The sequence below is a fragment of the Physeter macrocephalus genome, chromosome 4 (genome assembly GCF_002837175.3).
Source record: "Physeter macrocephalus isolate SW-GA chromosome 4, ASM283717v5, whole genome shotgun sequence".
Lineage (NCBI taxonomy): Eukaryota > Metazoa > Chordata > Mammalia > Artiodactyla > Physeteridae > Physeter > Physeter macrocephalus.
Genome location: NC_041217.1, coordinates 108,388,197 through 108,395,543, shown reverse-complemented (window position 1 = coordinate 108,395,543; position 7,347 = coordinate 108,388,197). Strand labels below are relative to the sequence as shown.

The window sequence follows — 7,347 nt, the reverse complement described above, 5'->3', positions numbered from 1 at the left end:
ATCTCTCTCCTTGTCTCGGATGTGTCAGGGAAAGACACCTTTACTTCCTCTCAGACCTAAATCTGGTCTGGAATCTCAGTCCAGGGCAAGCTTTGACTCTCGGAATGTTATGGATGTTAAGGTTGGATGGAGCTGACTTAGATGAAGTGTGGACGGAGGCTCTAGACCAGAAATAGTTTGTAAACATTCTTTCTGCCCTCAGTCTCAGGAGCCTCAGGAGATGCTGGAATTTAGAAACAGCCCACACCAGAGCACCAAAGCTCCAACATGAACAACCTGCCAGGGCAGTCCCATATTCCCACCCACCTCATTCACTTCTTTGTATGTATTTTTCTTCTCCCTCTAAATTATAAATTCCCATGGGAGTAAGAATCATTTTTCAATCGTACCATAGTTTCCTTTTCTTAAAATTCCAAGATCTGTATAAATATGTTAAGCTTCTGTAAGGCTCATTGTTCTCGTCTGCTTCTTTTGAATGATATTGAAAAACCCCAATTCTTTGCCTCTACAGTGACATCATTTCACTGTAAATGGATTCGCCACCATCGTCAAAAGCACTATTGAATACACTACGGCAACTTCAGCATAGGGTCCCAGGGATGGATCTTGTTTTCCTTCCCCTTCCTAAGCTTCTCTCTTGTCCTTTTAGTAAACGCTGGGAGAACTGAAATTTATCTAACAAAAATTCTTCTCATCAATTGTAGCTATTGCTTTGGTGTCATCTCAACAGAGCCAGCAGTCCTTTGGGTTTTCCTTCATTCCTTCTCTCCTTCCCTTTCTCTTCCCATGCCTACCCTTCGTTCAGCTTTCTTTCCCTTCCTACTTGTCCTGTAGTGCTGCTAATGTTCCCTTATAGGGGATTGGTTTCAGGAGAATGGTGAAAAAATTGCAATGCTCATGAGAATCTTGAATCTTAAGTTACCATTTCTTCTAGACATTTTGCTTCTTCCTCTCCCAAGTCAGTCTGGTCATTTTGTGCTATTTCTGGCAGCTCATATGCTTGGGGAAAAAAATGCAATAGGAAGGAGGGAAAACAGAATTTTCTGTTTGTGAAATAGGATAAGGAGGCAAAATCTGGTTAGTTAAGCTGCTGAATAAAACACCAGATCTTGGATGGAACATGTTCTCTTTTAAAAAAAAAAAATATTGTTAAATGTACCAGACATAAAGTTTATAAAACATAATATATGATTTAAAAAATAATGTGCCACCACAAAGGGTATTTCTCTCCTTCAGTGATGCTCAGGCTGAACACTTTACAGTCATCCTTGACTCTTTTCTCACACCCACATCCAATCAATCAGCAAATCCAGTTAACTCTACTTTCAAAAGCAGAGAAACGGACCACTTTTCTCTACCTCAGCTGTGCCATCAAGAGTCAAGCCACTATCACCTCCCGACTGATTATTCCAAGAGCAGATCTCCTTGCTTCACTCGTGGCACTCTCTACAATCTACTCTTAACACTACAGCCAGAATGATCCTTTTAAATGACTAAGTCAGAGCCTGCTGCTCTTCAGTGCAAAAACCTGCAATGGCCTCCCATGAGACCTAGCACAGGAATTAGCAAACCACAGCCTATAAATCAAATCCAGTCACCATCTATTTTTGTAAAGTTTTACTGGAATACAAAAACCACCATGTCCACTCATTACATATTGTCTATGCTACTTTCATGTTACAACAGCAGAGCTGAGTGTTTGCAACTGAGACCCTATGGCCCATAAAGCTTGAAATATTTACTATCTGGTCCTTTACAGAAGAAGTTTGCCAATCTCTGACCTAGCATTTAATAAAGCCCTGTAAAGCCCTGCTGACACCTCTCTGACCATATTGCTTATTCTGTTTCAGCTGCAGTGCCCTCCCCATGTCTTCCTGAAGACATCAGACATATTGCCATAATAAGTCCATTGCACTGGCTAGGCCCTCTGCCTAAAATGTTACTCACCCAGAAAGCCATGTGGCTTACTCTCTCATGCCCTTCAAATCTTGGCTCAAACGTCACCTCAATGAAGCCTCATCTCATTTAATTCTGCAAACCATACGCTCACTCTGCTCTGTCTTAACTCCCTCACCTTCTTATGTTTTCCATAGAACTTATCACCTTCTAAAACAATAATAATTATTTAATAATTTAAATAATAATAATTTAATAATTTATCTCATTCATTTTTTGGTCTTTTCTTGTAGAATACGTTCTCCATAAAGGGCTCTTGTACTCTTACATGCTTATAGCAGTACCTAGCACATAGCAGGCATTTAGGAAATACTGGTTTAATGAAATGATACTGAAGTAATATAGAACATTACCATGTCTTTGAATCCCTCTTTGTATCCTTCTATAATCATACCCCTTACCCACCCTCCTCCCATGTAAATACTCTCTGGATAATTTCTTTTCTTTTTTAATGGACCGAGTTATTTAATAAGGTTCCTTGTAAGAAGTTTAGAACACTACTTTGTGAGGATAAATTTCATTTGTGAGAGCAAACACAAAGCGGAGGTAGCCCTGGAGCTGAGGAACAGCTTTGATTCTTCGCAGAATTTGTGAGTACACAGCTTTCTGATCAACCTTGCGCTGCTCTGTAATCTTGTATTTCTCTCTCTCTGTGTCGAAGATCTCACCTTCCTGGTGCCTGGGCTTATGCAGCTTCTTCTTGAAGTAAGCGTCAGTGAGATGTTCTGGGATTTTCACACCACTGATATCAGTTTTGGTGGAGGTGGCAATGACAAATTTCTGGTGTGTTCTCTGCAGAGGAACTCGAGTGAGGGACAGAGGCCCAGTCACAAGTAGCAAGCCACTGCTCAGCTGCTTCAGGAAAATGACCCTCTTGCCTCTGTGGCACCCAGTAAGGATGATCAGAACGGTCCCAGGAGTGATGCTAGCATGGTTTTCTCACATGCTTACTGAAGGGTTTTTCGCAGCGACTCAACAGCTTTCAAGGCACATCTTCAGTAGGATAATACCTAGGCATTATTTCTTAATCTTTTTTTTTTTTTTGCTTTGCTTTATAGTTGGATCGAGTTTTATATATCCCTACAAAATATATTCTGTAAGGTCAGCTTTTTAACTTTATATAAATTGAATAATACTTGTATGTCTTCTTCTGAGACTTCCTTTTTTTCCCTCAACATTATTTATAACATTCATCCATATTGATGCAAATAGTTATAATGCACTAATTTTCACTGCTGGATGGTATTCCAGTGTATGAGTACACTCCAATTCATCCATCTTTTCTACAGCACATGTATATTTAGGTTGTTTCAGTTTTCCCCCATAAACCACACTGGCAGAACATTCTTATATACATCTTCTACACAGATGTAAGATTTTTCGTAGGGCTCACACTTAGGAATGGAATCACTGGGTAGCAGGGATGTGCATGTTCAACTTTACTGGCTAATGCCAAATTGTTTTCCACAGAGTTACACAAATTTATACTTCTACTAGCAGTATAAAAGAGTTCTATAGCTCCACAACCTCAGTAACACTTGGATTTGTCAGGCTTAGCTAGTGGTGGTGTACAATGGTAACTCATTGTGGTTTTAATTTGTATTTCTCTGGTCCCTAAGAAATTGAGAATCTTTTCATATGTTTATGAGCCATATGTTATCCCGTTTCTGTGAAATATCAGTTCATTTTTTTCCTATTGGGTTGTTTTTCTTTTCCTTACTGAGTCATATGAGCTTTTTCTCAAAAAGCGTTAATTTTCTCAAAGCATCGTATTTGAGGCCAATTGCACTACACAGCTTCACGGCACCTAAGGGCAAAACTGTCTTGAAGTTTAACACTACCAATAATGTATAATGATGATCCTGACTCACCAAGAAAAATTTACACAACACTTGTTGACTAAGTAAATGAAAGAATAAATAAATACTCAGTAGGGTCTGTTAAAAGGGCGGTCCTGGTTTAAGTTAGGCAAATAAATAACATCTTTGAGGAATATTTTAATTAAATATAGGTAAAATGAAAATAAGGGTGTGTACATAAATTTCTCTGTGGAATTGATCATTTCCTAAAGATGTCCAATAAATGAGGTTGAGTTTCCATACAACAATTGACCTCATAAGCATAATTAGCTAAAGTATAACACATGCTACATATACTAATCTTTAACTTGCCTTTTTCATTACATTAGAAAGACTTTTTTCTTTTATAGTTCTGGACAGAAAAATGATGAAAATTGGCATTAATAAGTAATTTGTGAAGTAATACCCAAATTACATTTTTGGTAATTCTGATTTTCAATAATTCTAATAAAAATCCTTTTAAAAAATTAAAAAATTTAAAAAAAAACAAAAAAAGGTCAAGCAATAATTTTAATAAGAAATTTTTTTAATCTGATAAATAATATACTGGGATGTAATATATAGTACAGAGAATATAACCAATATTTTATAATAACTTTAAATGGAGTATAATCTATGAAAATATCAAATTGCTATATTTTATACATTAAACTAATATAATATTTTAAACCAACTCTACTTCAATAAAAAAAGAATTAAAACAAATCTGAAAGTGACTTTTGAACTCATGACTTCAGAGTATATTAGTATTATTTAAAGAAAATTATCTTAACTAAGAATAGAAAGATGACTTTCCAGTTTGAAAGGGCCCACTAACAATAAATGAAAATAGACCTACTTTAAAACACATAACTGTGAAATTTTAAGACACTAGAGTTAAACAGAACATGTTTAAAGTTTACAGTGATTAAAAAATAAATACATAAAACAAAAAAAACCAGTTCACTTAGAAAGTACTGACAATCAGAAAAACACCCAATTATAAAAGCAATGGAGTGATGCTTTAAAATTGGGAGAAAAAAATATTTCTGACCTGTATTGGTAATTCTAAACCAAATCAAACTATCAATCAAATGTAAGGGTGGAATAAAGACATTTTCAGGTATGCAACATCCAAAAACAAAAGCCATTCTTCCCCTTTTAGAAAACATTACTGGACAATGTGCTTCTACAAAATAAGGGAGTAAAACAAGTAGGAAGAACACATGGAATCCAGGAAATAGAGAACCCATCACCATACTGAGGGTAAGAGTATCCCAGGAAGATGGTGAAAGGAGATTAAGATCCCAGGAATTTGGTTACATAGCAGGTCTGGAGAGCAACTAGCCCAATTTGGAAGAAGAGGATGCAGGACTTCAAGAGAAATGTCTTCCACAAACTGAGAGATTGCCAGATATGTTCAAATGTAGTGAAAGGACACATACTTTTTATAAGCATTTTGGGATGAACTAGTGCTACCAGGAGGAAAACTAAGCAAACAGGAAAGCAATGAAATTATTACCTTTAGGGAAACAAAAAATTTGTGTAAGGAAGGAAATGCAATTGTATGTAATCATATTCATTATCTGACTTAACTGTGAATAACAATGTAAAATTTGAATATCTAACCAACATTTATGATCTATATAAGAAGGATGGAAGAGGAGTGGTGTGTGTGTGTGTGTGTGTGTGTGTGTGTGTGTGTTTGTGTGTATCTATGAAAGGAGTGTTAAATCCTTTTTTCCCACAGTGGAAAATCAATGAATAATGATTAAAATTATACAAATAACCAAGAATTGTAGTGTAAGGATGTTATGCGGATACATAGAGGTAAATTCCCAAATAAACAGTTAAGAATGGTAAAAGTGGCTGACTGAAATTCAGAGTGGAGGATGCAGAGGGGATGTGTTATGCAGATTTCCATTTAATGATTCATAGTTACTAGTTTTTTAAACTTACATGTTCATCTTAGATAAAAATAAAAATTAAATTATTCAATATATAAACAGGTAAAATAAAAGAAATATTATGTTATCACCAGTATGAGATATCTCCTTTTAACAGGGGAGTTTCTGGGCCCTGGAACGAGAAAAGTCCAGGCTTGGAGATAAGATCAGCAGGCAGTGTAAGAGGCTTTTCTCAAGGTTAAACTATTTACTAGAGACACACACACTGCTCAGACCCCATGTGCTGACTCTAGCCCACTTTAGTTTACACTAAAGTTTTCAGAGTATGATTAAATATTCATCTGTAGAATTTTACTCCTTCTGGATGACACTATATAAACATTAGTGAAAATGGGAATACAGTCTCAGAATTAATATTTCTTGAATACCTACTATATGACATGCACTTAACATAACTTACCCAGTTTTATTTTCACAATTATCTGATGAAGTGGTAGTCATCCCCATTTTACAAATGAGGAAACTGAGACTTAAGGATAGACTACCTTGCTCAAGGTCACACAGGTAACAAGTTTGGATCTGGGCTTGGAACTCAGATTTGCCTGACTCCAAAGTTTAAGTCCTCTCAGCTTCTCTTCCTTACATGACTATAAGGGGGCATGATGGAGGTGGTAACAGTCAAGGATCAGGTCTTTGCAAATATGTCCAGTGGTAGGTGTGGCACCATCTGGCCTAGGCTTGTGGGTAGATGGTAAGGGTGCCTTGCCCCTGCCTCTTGTGTAGCTCTACAATAGGATTTATCACATCTATCACAGTTAATCATTTGCACATCTGTCTCTCCAGACTGAAGAGCTTCACCACGACAGGTAGTGAGTCCCAGCCATCTGTGCAGGCTCAGCACCTGCCATAGAGTCAGTGCTCAAGAAATGTGTAGTGAACAAACCTGTTAGTTTCAGGCTAAGTAAGGCATTAAGAGTATTTCATGTTCTTTCTGGACAAACTTGGCTGTATCTTATTCCCCATCCTTAGTAAGTCCTGATGGTTGATGGTTTAATTAGAAAGCATTAGAGGAGCATTATTAATCAAAATCAATGTTTATAAATCTTTTCTCTGAAGTAGTCATTTTATAATTTTAGTGCATAATAATCAGCTTCTTTCATTTTTGCCTGAAGTCAGTAGTTTCACAGACCTTCCAATCTGCTCTACCTTCTCAATTTTGAATCACCCAAGCTAAAAGCTGGAGTGCAGTCTTGATCCCACCCTTCCCTTTCCCTCCACATCTATTCAAGCTTGAAGGCCTACTAATTCCACTTCTTTAACCTTCCCTTCTCTCCATTCCCTCAGGCTTAGCTTAGATGCGCATATTTCTCTAGGATCAATGCTGTGTCTTTATTCAATCTCTGTTTCCCCAGGTTATCCCCACTCTAAATGAGGGAAAGGTGTAATGGGAGACTGAAGGAGAGCACTTAGTTCTGACTAGAGGTGACTCATGTGAGAGAACCCAGCATAATATGTGGCACATAATGATTCCCAAAACATATTTGATGATGTTTGTTTGTTTGTCTGTTTTGGTGGGGGGTAGGATCAAGGAGTTAGTCTGGAGGAGGTGAATTTTAAGCCGCCCTTGAAAGAGAAAATTCCTTTGC

The 7,347-nt window shown here is 37.0% G+C and overlaps 1 pseudogene; it reads right to left on the bottom strand.

Moving 5' to 3' along the window:
- Window positions 1-2,445: 2,445 nt before the first annotated feature.
- Window positions 2,446-2,974, bottom strand: LOC102979838 (60S ribosomal protein L6-like; annotated as a pseudogene).
- Window positions 2,975-7,347: the final 4,373 nt, after the last annotated feature.